This window comes from Thalia democratica, chromosome 9 (assembly GCF_965202585.1).
Source record: "Thalia democratica chromosome 9, ktThaDemo2.hap1.1, whole genome shotgun sequence".
Taxonomy (NCBI): Eukaryota; Metazoa; Chordata; class Thaliacea; order Salpida; family Salpidae; genus Thalia; species Thalia democratica.
The window spans coordinates 29,386,439-29,403,615 of record NC_139173.1 but is presented as its reverse complement, the minus strand read 5'-3'; positions in this window follow the sequence as shown (position 1 = coordinate 29,403,615).

The following is a 17,177-nucleotide window of genomic DNA, read 5'->3' as shown; positions in this document are numbered from 1 at the left end:
TTGCAGTGCTGTTCAAACATTTTGAGCTAATAGTTCGGTTAAAAGTCTAATCTAAGACGAAAATAAAGATAGTCGTTGGTCATTATGACATCACACTATTCATAAAACACCTTTGAAAAGTGTTGCAAGCTTCCCATCATGACATAAGTTCCCACTTTTTTTTACCTAATCTCATTATTTTAAAAATCCGGAAATCTTTTTCAAAAACTAATTCGTTATAGTGTTAAATGACGATAATTTTAACAAATTTTTTTGTCTTTGTATTAATATTTGTTGTATCCATTTTTTACAGCCCTTTTCCACCAAAAGTACTTAAATAGTTTATATATTTAAAAACGATTTAAGTCATACTTACTTGTAGTTATATGTAACTGCTTATGCTTAAAGCAAAAAAAAATTAAAAAAAAAAATTTAAACCTTTTTCTAGATTTTAAAGACAAGTTTAACAAAAAATTAACATTTTGTACTTTATGCTTTAATTTAAAAGTTTTTATAGTATTTTTATGTAATAAAAATAAAAACAATCAAAGTGAGTACTTAACTAAAAGTAGACTAAAATGCTTAAACTTAATATGCAAATTCAAATTGTATATTTCAGTATTTTTTTATTTAATAAATCTAAAAGTAAATGTTTATAAACTTTTCTTATTATACTTGACTACTTAACCATAGAGTTTATAAAGTACTATAAATTATGCGTATAAATTAAAATGCTTATAAGTTTTTATTAAGTTTAAAGTGTAAATAATAATTAAATTTATTACAACGGACTACAGTAATAACTCAAAAAGAAGTATTAAAAGTTTTAGTATTAAATTTAACAACATCAAATGGTAAAATTTTTAAATATATATATTTTATACAGAAAAAAACTTGTTTCAAACAACAACTTATCATATCATTTGGATATAAGCGCAAAAAATTAGTTCCTGTTTAATTTCAGTATACTTTAGGCCTTTAAAATTTTAATAAACTTAAACTAATGAATACATAAGCAGCAAATAGTATGCAAGACGAAATTTTTACAAGGAAAACTTGTTACCTGGATTCTGTTTTTTTAATGCTCTCAAAAAACATGCAAAAAGTTTAATTTAGTAAATTAAAAAATAAATTAATGCTCAAAGTTTTATTTTTATTATATACATTGTCTTAGGTTACATTTGCCACAAATATTTTAATCATATTTATATATGCTTGAAGTCCAATGAACTACTCAAAAATAAACAACAATGTTACATAAAATCTTTCTGGTAATGTATATGAATAAAAAGTTTAACATGCTTAATGAACAAGTTTATCCTTGGAGATTTAAAAGTTTTTATTTCAATTTAAATTCAATCCTGTTACACCTTTAAAAACTTTTTTTGCTAAGATAGACAAGGCAATTTAAGTTTACTTCAAATAAAAAGATATAATAAAAATATAAGTCTAGTACTAACAATACAAAAAGAAAGCATTTTTATTGATTGATATTAAACCTGTTTTTATTATTTAAAAAACCCATTGGTTTACATAAAAATTTCGTTCATTTACAAACTGTTTAGCAAACATGCTTTTACTATTCGTAACATTAGATAATAAGGAGTTTACTTTCTTAATAAATGCTTGAATTAGTTAAGAAACAAAATACTAAATTCATTTTACATCAAGAATACTGACGAGGTATAAACTAAAGTTCTTTGAAAACATTTTTTATGTCTTTTCGGAGCTTAAGTTTTAAGTTTAGCAAAATCTAAAAAAATTTAACTTTATTAACAGGTAAAATTATAATCTATATACTAAATTTTGCATTTTTAAATCGGGGTAATAATTTAAGTAATAATAAAAGAAATCCAAATGTAAAGACTCGTTAAGTTGATCACTTTGTGTAGATAAAACTTCAAAATACAACTTACTAAGCTCATTATAACATTGTTGATCTACCAACGCTCTAAAAAGTTTTATGTATAATCAAGTTCAAATAGAATTTCATTGTGAAAGTTTAAGAAAACAAATATTTTAGAATATATCAAGTTAAATGTACAATGTTAGCTTCATGAAACAATTTATGTTGGTAATTTGTATTTTCTGTAAAGTTTGAAACAAAATGAGTTTACTTTATAAGATTATTGGGTAAAATATTCAGTTTTTTTGGCACAGAATCAACTAATACAATTTTTGTTTACGTAAGTTATAGAGCATTATGCTAACTTTCTTTTTTAGTAAAGTATCAACAAAAACAACTTAAAAAAAAAAGATGAAAAAATACATTAAGTTGTATAAAATATAATTCACTTTCTTAGTAGTATTTAACCAGAACAAACATTAACTTGTACGAACTTTTTTGTTGAGTTTCTTACTGTTTAGTGAGAAGTTCAACAGCTGGAAATGAAAGTTTTCTTGAGATTTTGTCTTGTGAGACCTTCTGTTTACAAAAATTTATTTTAACTTGTTTTAAACATCGTACTTTTTACAGCGTCAACAATATGTTGAGTACGTAGAACGTTGCAGACCAATCGAAAACTTGCCGCAAGTCTTGAATGAGTTACAAATTCTCTCTAGTTTAAGTGATAGCGATTCGATACCGAGTATGGTAAAATTAACAGTAACAAACTATATAGCTTCGACAGATTTTGTACCACTGTTTTCTACAGTTTATTAATATTTACGATTTTAATTTCAAACTTCTAAAAAGTTGTAAAAAATCATAAAACATAAATGCTTAGTTTCCATCCGACAAAGTATAAAAACATAGAAAATTTAATAAATAATAGATTAAAACTACTTACAAGTTTTGCTTCTTCGTTTTTCATGTTTTGTAGTTTGAAACAAAAGTTACCCTTAATTATTCATGAGCTTAATGTTTAGAAAACTTCGTGTTTTTACATGCAGTGTTAAAAGAAAATACATAAAAAGTTCATTATATTGAGGTGTGTATACCTTCGCAAAATTGAAATGTGTTAACTATAAACATAAAGTATTTCGATTTTCTGTTCATCATAATTAGTTTATCTTTTTTTTTTTTAATTTTTAAACTTTTTACGGAGTTCAATGCAAACCTATCGACCATAATGACAAAATGATATACAATAAATTATAAAACAAATTATTTAACGTTCTATTTGGTAAAACTAAATTATAAGATAAAATAAAAAAAATTGGTATTATGGTATAAAAAACGCTAGTAAGTTTTATTTTATGCCACTAATAAGCTAAAGTAAGTATTTAGAAAGTTTTTCTTTAAGACACCATGAAATGTACAAGAACTTTCATTAAATTTATTCAAGGAATTATTCTTACAATTTCATGCAAAAACTGTTTACACACTTTTCATTTATGTTTAATTTCAAAATACAAATTACTGTTGAATAAGTTTCTGTTTAAAACTTAAAACACACATAATACGACATAAAACACTATTAGAAAATTCACGGAAACAATTTTATGGTTTCATGCCAAAGCTACACGTTTTTACATTAAACTTTACAATTACTCTGAAGTATACTTAGAAATGTTCAAATTACACTATACTTTAATTTAAGTAACAACTAATCATTGTAAATTTTACTTAAAAAAATTGTAATGTATATAAAAATATTGTTTCATTCAAACTGTCATAAATCGTCATACTTTTTTTAGTTTTACAGAAAACCTTAAGACCATTTTATAGTGTTTTGATGTAAGTTCGAATAAAATCGTAACAGTTGTCAACTAAAAAAAAATTATAGTAATAAAGGTATGACAAATACTTTATTAAAGAAGTTCAGCAATTGTTTTTGATTTATTATAATGAAAATAAAAGTTAATTAAATAAATAAAAGATAAAATTATAACTATTTTTTTTGCCTCAGCTTGTAGTTATATATATAATCGTGTAAAGAAATTACTAAAAATGGTATTTTTCAACTAGGAAAAGTAAGTAGTTTTATATATGCTATTTAACGTATAAATTTAATGGCAGACACAACTAAACATAAAGATAATAACCAAAAAAGCTAAGTAGCTATAAATTTTGTCGTAATTTATTATCTTAAACGTGACATATCAAAAAAAGCTAAAACATCAACAATAGAAAGTGACAACTTAATTTTATCTAAACACACCCCTAAAAAGATTATAATAAAAAGCTTTTGTATAGAAAATGAAGATTAAAGTAGAATACGTGAGATGATAACCATTTATTTAAAAAGTTTAAAATTTATCGTGTTTTAGATGTTTTATAGGCCAACAGAAACACAAAACATCAACTTTAAATCTTAAAGTATGCTTATCAAAGTAATTGTTGAGTATTTTTAATGCGAAAGTTAAGTTTTTGACAATAATTTAACACCAAAGCTTATTTTTTGAACAAAATCAGACGTGTTTAAACAAGTACAATTTGTTTACTAAATATATGAACCTGAATTTAAACTACTACTCGTCCTGGACAAGACGTTAAAAAGTACCCGTGGTGTGTGACTCGATAAACGAAAAGTTAGTCGTGCACCAAGTCTTAGGACCAAATATTTTAAGCGTTGTTTTTTTTGTTCAAAAAACTAGAATATTAGAACTTTAAAGCAATAGATTTTTTAATAATGAAAACTGTTAACTGTCACTTGATATACAGTTTTTTTCTTTTACTATCACTGTTACCCCTAACCCTTACCCTCGGTCAGTAACTTTTTTTTTTCTTTTTTTTCTGTAAATTTTTACTCTCGTGCAAAAATGCAACTCGTGCAATATTGAACCTTGGTGCAAAATCGTCTTCGTGCAATTTTGTTCCTTCGTGCAATTTTGTGCACTCGTGCAATTTTGGTCTCGTGCAATTTAGTCCCCTCGTGCAGTTTATACCCGTTTCCTTGTAAAGTAGTAGCAGCGTATTATCTTAGATTGCACAACAAGTTTTTGTCTTTGTTATTATTTTAAATATTTTGACAAGTCATTATATCAGTATAAGGAGTTACAAAGTTTTAAAAAGTAAATACCTTTGACAAAACTGAAAAACATTAAGTTAAACGTATATTGCTAAAAAATAAAGGAGCACTAAACTTGTTTTGTTTTACTTTTAAAATTGCTGACCAAACTTAAGTTACAAACAAAGTAGTTATTTATTTCGATGTATTTAAAACGCGAAAAAGAAGGTAAAATAAAGTAAAAAATAAAATAAAATAAAAAATATTTTGAATTTTTCTCAAAATGAAGCGCATAATATAAAAAAAAAATTTTATTCACATTTAATAGAAATCGCGCGCTGGACGTAAAAATAGTCATAAAATGTAAACTATGGAATTTATAACATGGTAAGAAATTATATTTCAAATTACTGTAAACAGTATGTTGAATACCTATAAAAAGTATACTTTAACATTCACGTTTTCTCTAGAATAAATATTTGAAATCTTACAATTTTATGTCTTCTGTTGTTAATTAAACTTATCTAAACAAAACACGTAATCAAACTTATCTTCATTTCATCATTGTGAAAATATGATTTTTGCTTCATATTTTCACAATGAAAAATGATAAGAAAAGGCAAACAACATCTGTTTGGATTAAGATAAAGAAAATAGTAAAACATTGAAAAAATTTTCTAGTATTTTTAACCAATATCCAAACTACCACAGATGGATTTTTCAACCGTTAAAGTCTGTTTTTTAAACGTTTCTTTTGTCTTTTATAAGTTTCGTTTTATAAGTCAATACTTTTAAAGAATATCTAGATAAGTTATTTTTTATTATTATTTGCAATCATTAATAAAAAACTGAAATATAGATTTAGAAAACAATTAACACTGCAACGAGTTTTAATGATTTATTACATGATATTATTTTTGCAAAATTTATAATTTGGACGGAAATTTGTATCAAGTTGTTATCACACTCAAAAGATAAGAGCTTTTAAGTTTAATAAACACATTATTTTATAGCTTTTTAGTTTTGTATTTTCCTGCACTCATAATGCAATATACCTCAAGAGTACTTAAAATTAAAATGTAAGCTTTTAATAAACATTTAAAAAATTGTCAAGTGTTTTTATTCAGTCACTAAAACAAGTTCCATTAAAACATATGGCAAACTAAAAACTTTTTTAAAGTAATCTAACTGTTTTTCATATTAAAGTTAAACAAAACAGGACTTTTTATCTTATAAGAGTTTTTATAATCATGGCACTGTAATCTTGTGTACTTAAATCTACAAACATAAAACAAAAAATCACGGATTAAAATAGGGCAGTTTCTTTTTAAAACACAGTCTTTGTAAAATAATCAGTTTATTTTCATTATTGTTTTGAAGCTCTTAATTATTGATGGTTTCATTTGATATAGTTTTACTTTAACACTTATGAGTTTTAATATTTGTTTTAAGACAAATGTTTCCAAATAAATGATTAAACATAGCATAAAAACGTATTTATTACTCTAATTTTGCCACTAAAAAGCCTTTTTATATTTTCTATATTGACTGTGATATTCTAAATGTATAAGTTGTTTTCGTTTAATAAATCGTAACAAGAACTATTTATTTAAAGTTAAAGTAGTATAAATGAAAAACAGCATGAGACTTTTACTTTGAATATTTTGATATTAAACAATTTAACACGGATGAAAACATGTTTAAAAAAATTAAAAGTAACACTTATCCATTGTGTTTCATTATACAGTAAATACCAAAAGTAAAAAGCTTAAAATGTTTATCAAGTTTTAAACATAAAAGCGTGGGTGTAATGGTAAAAACAGATTAAAAAACCTTCCTTAATATGTATGTTAACAACAAATATTTTTTTTTACTTAAGCACTTAAAACTCTAAAGCAGGGTTTCCCAAAGTGGGCGATATCGCCCCCCTGGGGGCGATTTTAGTAAGTCGGGGGGCGATAATTTGTAAGGGGGCGAAAAGGGGGCGATTTTTAAATTTAGGGCTGTCATAAAATTTTTACTTTATATCTTGATATTTTACTTATTTTAGCTTGCTATTTAAATATTTGACCCTGATGTAAAACTTAAACGAAAAAGTTTATTTTGTTTTTGTAAAATATAGAAAAAAATTGAAGTGCTTATTACTCTTACTTTTAAGTACGTTTCATATTTTCATTCATATATTTTCTTATATAACAATTACATAGATCATCGACGATCGAAATCCCTCTCACCATTTTAAAACCTGACATATATGTTATTTGGGATCATAAATGGTTTGTAAAAATCTATGTTATCTATTATTAACTATCACATCATGATATATTCAATTTGTTTTTGATAAGTCACTAAGTTAGACTAAGAAATAAAACTAAACAGGGTTGCCAATTTACCTAGAAACCTAAAAAACCTGGAATTTGACAATTTAGGCAACAAAAAATCTGAAGTTTTTATCAATTTTAACATACTAAGTAGTAAAGTTTCGATTTGACACTAAAAAACTATTATTTAGATAAAAACATAGATCCCTTCGAGGCAGATCTTTTTGAAGTAAACGATTTACAGAAAACCTTCTTAGACTTATAAACAGACCTTGAACTTAAAGTAAATTTTTCCAAAGAATGATATAAAAGCTTTTGGACTCAACAAAAACTAAGGCAAAAGTATCAAATTATTTGAGAGGAATTTTGATTATTGTTTATAGCTTTTCCGTCTAGCTATGTTGTTGAGAAAGCTTTCAGTTTAGTTTAGTTATCAACATCTTGAGCAAAAGATCTAATCTAGATATTTGTAAAGGAGGTGACTTAAGGTTTTATTTTACAAATTGAGAGTCAGATTAGAAAAACATGCAAGCATTTATGAACCACATCCTTCACACTATATTAGACTTCAGTAGCAGACACTGTTTTATGAAAGTTTTTTCTATTTTATCTGATCTTTTAAAATCTTTTTTTACTTAACCTGGTTTGTATCGTATTCGAGTAATATTTTCATAATAACACTTATCAAGTTATTTATTCTACAACAAGTTTGCATAATGTCTAACAAACATTAATTACGGTAGACTCACTCTTGAGTTTGCACTGGTTACCCAAAAAAAAGTGAAAATTTATATTTTATTAAATTTAACCTAAATAAAGTCTATTACTAAATAAGTATTGATAAAAAAAGTAAAATATATTTTTAGATAGCTTATATAGATCTATTTTTTTAATGAGTGTTTGTTTTGTGTTTTAGTGGATTTCATGCTTATTCATAACGTTATTGCATATAATATATTGAAGTTTGTCATTTTGTAAAAAAAAAAATGGTATAAATTCTTAAATTTGTTCTTTTTAATTTTGTTCAAATTGCGAAATCAAGCGGAAGTCTACTGTATTTATTAAATGGTTTACGTTTCAAAGTTGTTAGTAGTTTTATTTTGACCTGGTTAATTTTGTAGTTTATATTTGTCGTTTTACATTACACTTAAAGTTTTTTATAGCATAGTGATTAATACATTTGTTTGAAAGACATTTATTTGACAGATTTCTGTTATTACTTGTTTAATCTGTATAAATTAAAAAAAACTTGTTAACCATTTGAGTTTTTATTTCAAAAAAGATTTTTTTGGTTTTAAAAGAGTATAGATTTGAGGTCTTTAATGAAATGACTTCAAGTTTTTCTTGTAAAAGGTTCTTAAACTCAATTTTATTTTCTAACTTGATTTATTATTGTTAAAAAATCTATATCTTAAGGAATTTTAAACTATTAATTCAACTGTTTTTTTTTGGTTTGTCTTAATTCAAAATATATAAGCAATTAGAATGTGCTGTTTATTTTAATAGTTCAACACTAGCTTTTAATTTTTCACTATTTTCCTTTGTTAAATTATTATAAGCTAACAGCTAGATAAATTGTTTTTAAGTAGAATTAAATAAGCCATCAAAAAGACTGCTACAGTACCAAAACAAAATTTTAACCTAATAAAAAGTTTTTTTTTTGATTACTTTCTTTACACAGAATTAATTGTAAAACACTTGATTTTTTTTGAATTAAATTAAGTAAAATAAGTTGTTAGAATTAAGGTTTATATTCCTAAATGTTATTCCAAGTCAAATACTATTTCATTTAGTTCTACTACGAAACGTATAGTTTAAAAAGTTTAAAATTAAATTTTTAACTTTACAACTAACTTGCTTATAATAAATCTTAGCATAAAAATTAATAATTTTACTGCATTAACTGAAGCTGCTGATGAAACCACTTTTCAAAAGAGATAATCAACCAGTCGGTCAAACTTCCTCAAACTAGATCAGAAATTATGTTTTAATATTTATTTTGTTATGTGTAAAATTCACTGTTCATTCTTTTATAGTCTTTTAATCTTTGAAATAGTAATTTTAGAATATTCCTTTTTATAAAATAATTTAAGTATTTTTTGCGGCTTAAATAAGTTACTTAGTATTAACTTCTAAATGTCCGAATTTCGTTATATGAGAGATTATTATAATGCCTGGTTTCAGTTAAGTTTTTAGATGGGTAACTTACGGTTCAGATCCAGTCAAATTTCGAACTGCTAAGTAACTTAAAAACTACTTGTGCAGAACAGATAAATTTAATTTTTTGATAATTAATGTTTTGAAATACGCTTGCAATTTGATTTTCAGTTCACAATAGTTTTTTCTAGATCACAATAATTCTAAATCATTTTATAACAGTTTTGTTCGAGTTTTTTAATATTCTTATATGTTATTTTATTAAATTAGGCAGCCCGCAATTACATTTTTTTAACGAGTTGAAACTAAAAAAGATTTTTTAGTAAATATGAACTGCTGACTACAAAAGTTGCCCACCACTAACCTAAAAGTTTCATTAGTTTCAAAACAATTCATATTTAAACAAAATTGATTACAGATTACACGAGGCTTTTTAATAATTAAGTATTTTAATACACTTTACTTGGCTTTAAAGAGAATAACTGTAAATTAATTTCTCAAGCCCTGTAAACTACTTTGAACACAGCCTAAAAGTGCGTTCTTAAGAAGTACCACACTAAGTTACATTTCGAACACAACTTTTTTTGGCTAAAAAGTTTGTACTCAAGAGAAAAACTTCTTTGTAAAATCGTGGGGAGCGATTTTTTTTCAAATTTCTGAAAAGGGGGCGATTAAGTAAATGAGTTTGGGAAACCCTGCTCTAAAGCTTAAACCGACAGATAAAGTATTTTGTAAATATTTAAAGTAAGTTTTAATTAAGCTTGTTTGAAATGTCATGCTTAAAGAATTATGATTAATGAAAAATTAACCTTAAAAATATACACAAGTCTTTATACACAGAACAAAAAAAAAGTTTTTTGATAAAATACTTTTGAAGTTATATGCATTTAAACTTAATAAATTTTTTCAGCTTTAGGTAATAAAAAGTATTAATTTTTTATAAATGTTATCATTTAAAAATTACTTACATACACTGTTTGAAACAATACAAATGCTTTACTTCAGTTTTATTTTATGCTTTCGTTCAAATTACTTAAATACACAAGCATTTTGGTTACTTTCTATAAGAAATACAACAAACTATGTTCTAATAAAATATCTGAATAATACGAGAACTGACTGTGTATCTTAATGTATCTTTAAACAAATAATGTAGTCCAAATTATTCAAAACTTTCATCTATTAAATATATTGCACCTTTAAATTGCTTCTATATCAAAACCGCAAATAAATTTTTCACATTTTTAATATTTTCTGCACTTTAACCTATATACTTTATTCTACTGCTGCACGCAATAATTAAACATGTAATTGATGAAAACAATTACTATACACTTTGTCAGGATATTACTACATTGTTGCAAATCTTTTAATATAAAATTATTTTTTCTTTTAAACTTGCGTAGCTACAACAAATTGCTTTAGAAAGAAAAATCTTCAATTTTAAGCACGGTTAAATGATGACGTATTTATTGAGAAATTTAATAAATTTGATTATTTTTGTTATAATTGATTTTTGCAATTTTTTTTTAATTAAATTACTTCGTACAGTTCATTTATATTAAATATTTTTTTACTCTAGCTTTTTTTAAAACTATTTATACTACGTTTTTCTTTCGGTCGTCAAAATATTTGATGAAGGACTAAACTGTATTTTTTTCTAATTTGTGAAAAACATTGCGTGCAAGACACTTGTTCAAATAAAATTTATTTATATATTTCAGCTATTTTGAAATTATTTATACTACACTGATTTTTTAGTCTTCAAAACACCTGTTAAAAAATTCAATTGTGAATTAATAAAACCATATTTTTATTAAAAGTTTTCAAAACATTGCGTGCAAGAAACTTATTTAAATACCACCCGATAGCGTGATGAGATGATGATTTATAAAGAGTGTGAAAATTTCCGACAAAATTGCAGATTAATTTACATTTCAAAAATAACACCTCAGATTTTATAATGTTAGATATGATTATGCACATGCAGTTTGAATTTAGTTTGTAAATAAACTAACTTAAGATTTATAAGCATATCTTTATAAATTTTATGTGTTTTAGTATGTAAAATTACTATACCTAAAGTGCGCTTTAAATCTTTTGACATTTACTTTTCTACCTTTTTGTTGTATTTATAACATTTTTAAATTAAATAGAGTTATTTGGTTTCTAAATCAACATTGTAAAAGATTAATACAGCCTGTATAACAAAAAAAAAATAATTTTTCTTTTTTTTGATAAATAACTACAAAAATTTATTAGTTTTTCTTAAAAAATTGCAGATAATAGTACATGTCCAGGACTACTTAATATACTTAAAACTTATTTATTTTGAAGAACTAAAACAAAGTTTAAATAAATGTTTTTATCGATATAGGTAGAATAAAACAGATTTTAAAAAACACAAAAAGATAATATTCTAGAGATTAACTTTTAAGCTGTAACTTTTCAATCTTTAAATTTATAATTACTAACGATTTCAAAGACAAACTTAAGCAAAACTTCTATTTCAGTTTTTGCTTCAACTTACAAATGTAGAATTAACGAAACATCGTATATAATTTTCGTAAAAAAATTTTTATAGTAGACATTTATTAAAAGATTGATGTTTATAGTATGGGGATAAAACCTAATTTTTCAAATTGCTTAAAGTGAATAAATGAACTATGTTCTATGAATGAAGCCCATTCAAAAGATAAATTATTCTAAAATATCCAAAATTGAAAACTAAATTTCAAATTTGATTAGTACTAAATAAGTAAAAACTTCTCATCTTTCAACTTATATGAATTTCAACGGAAAATCAATTGAATTTATTTTAATGTCGGAAAAGTTTTTCTGTTCATTTTGTTTGCAATCTCAAATGAAATTTTTCTTTGTAAAATTTCATGCCAAATTTATACTATTTGACAGTCGAGACAGATCGAATATTTATTGAAATCTAAAGTATTTTCCAGTTTTAACTGAAGTATTTTTTACTATGAACTCTTTTAAACTTTAACGTGTTGTTAGTTGGCAGTTTTTTTAATGTTCGAACTTTTGTACTAAATCAATAGCAGTTACTAAATGTTCGATTTATATGACTTTTACATGTACTCAGTTATTAAAAACGTTGACATAAAGCCCTTGTTAATAAAAAAGTTTATACACATTACAGTTGGTTATATTTTGTGCCCGTATACAAGTTTGCATCGCTTAAATGTTTTAATCAAAATATTTCTTGCTTGCTTTTTTACAGAGTAACACTGTTAAGTATGTTAAAATCAGCACAACAATAATGTCTAGTCAATTTTTTTGTTATTAGAATTCTATTTGCGTGTTAAATTGGAACAACTAATTACCATAATATTGATTTGATTTTACATACAGGTCATATATTACTAATCTATGGGGATTCGTAATGTGACAACGAAAATATTTTAAGACTTAAATTTTAAAAAATTAAAATAACTTTTATTTTCACACTTTTTATCCGTGAATTATTAATCAATTTCATAGTCGTACCAAAATCTTGAACTTTTTCAAGTTTAAATATTATTCATATTATTCAAGTTCATATTCAAATATTGAATAAGGTTTTGTAATATAAAAAAGTAAATGTCTGTTGAAGCTGAAATTAAAGCATTGGTTGAGTCCTCCAAAATTGGGAAACAGCTGAAAGAAAAACTGATTGCCATTGGAAGTAAGAAGGACAATGAATTTAGTTGTTTTCAAGCTGAGATGCTTAAATTGAAGGAAGATTATAATGAAAAAAGTAGAATTATTGAAAATAACATTGATCAGATTCAAAAAGATGAAATCAGCAGTAAGAGAATAGACAATATAGAAAATAGAATTACAGAATTACAAAAAAGTTTCTCAGAATTTAAGTCTGATTTTTCTTCTAAATTTAACAAGTTTGAAGCTAAATTCTCCAAATATGCTGATGCTATGCAGAAAAGTGAACCAACAGAAATTATCACAAACATTAGTACCAAATTAAATTTAGTAGCAGAAAAAATAGATGCTGAAAATGAACAAAAACTGAAAGAAAAAAAAGGCTTTAAATGTAATAATATTTAACATTCCAGAAAGTAAAAATCCAACTCATAATGCACTAGAAAGTTGCAAAAATGATCTAAAAACTATTCAACAAGTATTAGGAGAAAATAAAATGAAAAAAGAAGAGTTTAAGTCACTTTATCGAGTTGGTAAAATTGCAGCTAACAAAATCAGACCAGTTATAGTCAAATTAAATAATTTAGCATCCAAACACAGACTGTTAAGACTGAGAGATTTGAAAATGTTTAATGGTGAAATTGAATCAAAAGTCTACATCAACCCTGACAGAACTCTCTTGGAAATTGAAGCTTTCAGAAAATTGAGAAAAGAAGTTAAAATAAAGCAAGCCATCGCTGATGAGAATAAATTGGACATAAAATATGTTATAAGGAACAACAAGATAGTTGAACTGACAAAACAGCCCTTTCGTTACCGCTCCCAGGACATCTGGGATTAGTGGAGGAAATCGTGAGTCAACGGGTATAAACTTATTAAGTGATAGGATTAATTTTAACAATAACAAGTTTTCCTATATAAATTGTAACAACAACTATTTAAAAGTTTGTTACACTAATATAAGATCTGTTTTAAATAAATTTTATATTTTAGAGAACTATATAAATTTGAATAACATTGATTTATTTTTTTTGACTGAAACATGGTTGACTAATAAGGTCAACGATGCCACAGTGTGTCCTTTTAACTATAACATTTACCGAAGTGATAGGTCTAGTAGGGGTGGAGGTGTTGCTATCCTTTTCAAAAATTCGCTTAAAGTTATTAAAGTTAAAAACGATTCTATCTCTACTAGCAACATCAATTTTGAATACCTATGTGTAGATGTAATTTTTAAAAAGTTGAAATTAAGATTTTGTTGTGTCTACCTTCCTCCACTGTCTGCTAGATGCGCACTGACTGTTCAAAATGTAATCAAAATGATTAAAATGGTTTTTCCAAAAGAGTGTTCTTTTTATGTTCTTGGTGATTTTAATATGCCAAATATAGATTGGAGGATTCCTAGCACAGATTTCAATAAACCCCATGAGTGTTTTCTTAATTTTTGTACAGACAATTTTTTAACCCAAATAATTGAAAATCCAACCCATAAGAATGGTAACATTCTCGATCTCATAATTTGCAATCATTTTGGTCTAGATAGAATCATATCACACTCAACTAATTTTCCATTAACAAACACTTGTGATCATAACTTGCTTTCACTAACAATTAAAATTGCAAACAAAATAATACCTATTGCTAAAGAAGTCTCATATGACTATAAAAAAGCAGATTTTGAAAGCATCAATGATTTCCTGTCAAAAATTAATTGGACCTCTTTATTTAAAAATTCAGAAAATCTCCAGCATTTCTACGATCAATTCATTAGCTCAATCCAAATCTCAATCAAACGTTTTGTTCCAATTTTTTCTAAAAATAACAAAAGTAAAAAATATCCATCTCATATTAAAAAGTTATTAAAAGAAAAAGCGAATCTATACAAAAAAAGTAAGACAAATAAATCACTTTTGATAAAATACAAAAACAAGTCTAAAGAATATCAATTAGCTGTTAAAAAATACAACTTTGAATATGAAAACAAATTCTGCAAAAACCCAAATTTAAAAAAGTTTTATAGCTACGTGAAATCTAAACTTAAGTTAAATAATTCCATACATCTCTTATATGATAATGATAAAAACAAAACAGTAACCTCAGATTTTGAAATAGCAACACTTTTTAACATAAATTTTCAAAAAGTTTTTAAAAAAGACGAGAGTTACCAGTCTTTTAAGCTACCCCAAAAGAATTGTAGTAAGATGCAAAATTTTTTCATAACCTATGAAGACATTATAAGTTCAATTAACCACTTAAAAGATAAAATCATAAGAACACCAGAAAACATTCCACCCTATTATATCAAGCATGTTATCCAATCAATAATTTTTCCACTTTCATTAATATTTAATTGCTCTCTAGAACTATCTGCTGTTCCTAAACAATGGAAAACATCTTTTATTATTCCTGTGCACAAGAAAGGTAACATACACGATGCATTAAATTACAGACCAATATTTCTAACAAGTGGCTTTTCAAGAATTTATGAACATATTGTATCTGTAAAAATTCTCAATCACCTCTTTGATAACAAATTATTAACTAACAAACAGTTTGGTTTTGTTCCAAACCGCTCATCAACCATTCAACTGTTAACATGCTTACATTCTTTGTTAGTTCCTTATCTCAAAAATGAATTTACTAAAGTAGTTTATACGGATATTCAAAAAGCCTTTGATTCAGTATCACACAAAAGATTATTAAAAATTTTAAATCAGTATGGGCTACATGAAAGCTTAATTGATTGGTTTGATAACTTTTTAAATAATAGATCACAAAGAGTAATCATCAATAATACGCTTTCTGACTCTTTAACAATCTACAGTGGAGTACCACAAGGTGGTGTAGTTGGTCCCCTTCTCTTATTAATTTATATTAATGATATTTGCTCAAACATTGATATTAAAAGTGAGTTAAGCTTATTTGCAGATGATGCCAAAATATTTAGTCAGTCAAATACTTCATTACAACTATCTTTAGATAATATTTACATATGGTTAAAAACAAGAAAACTAAACTTAAATCCTAGCAAATGTAAAATTCTAACCATTAACAAAAAAGAATCTTCTCCAACTGACCTCTTAATCAATAACATCAAGTTACCAGAAATTAAAGTTTTTAAAGATTTAGGAATTTATATTTCCAAAGATTTGAAATGGAATGAACATATCAACTATTTATATAAGATTGCAAAAACTACATGTTATCAAATATTGAAAAGTTTTAGAACTAATTCTGCTTCAATTCTGACAAAACTATTTAAAACATACGTTCGCCCTAAACTTGAGTTTAGTACCCAAATTTGGTGACCCCATTTAAAAAGGATATTAACAAAATTGAATCTGTGCAAAGGAGTTTTACCCGTCATATTTGTAGTCGTTGCAACATATCTTACACGTCATATAATGATAGAATGATTAAATTTGGCTTGAAATCACTGGAATATAGAAGATGGGAATTTGATTTATTAATTCTTTATAAAATTATCAATGGCAAATATAAAAGTTTTTTTAACCAGTTTTTTAATTTTTCCCAAAATAAATATCAACTAAGAGGAAATAATTTGAAAATAAAATGTAAACATGATTTTCAAAACAGTCAGTGGCAAGGCGCATTTTTTCACAGAGCAAAAGCTATGTGGAACAGACTACCTCAGGATATAGTATCTTGTGAGAGGGTAGAACAATTTCGTTTAAAGCTAAAAAGATTTGATTTGAATACGATAAATACCAGTAAAATTCACTAATTTTCCACTGTAACAAAAGGAAAAATATTCGTTTCCCTACGCCTCCCCCCTACAAACTATTAGTTTACTTATATATTTTGTAGTTATGAATTTTGTTTTATAAGCCATGATTTTAGACAAACTTCTTTACTGTGTGTACTAAGTAATATATAAATTTGAATTTTTTAAACTGAATTTTCAATTTAGTTCATTTGTTTATCATATTGTGTTTAACTTTTTGTTTTCATTTAAATTATGTTTGTATATATATATATATATTTTATCTTAAAGTTTTGAATATAAGTTTATTTTCTTTTTCTCTTTTTGTGTGTCCTGTTTAAGTGGCTCAGGTTTTGATGCCTGAGTCCAACATTGCACAATAAACAAAATAATAATAATAATAAAATAATTACAGTGGCAACATTTAACTTTTTGAATTTAATTGCA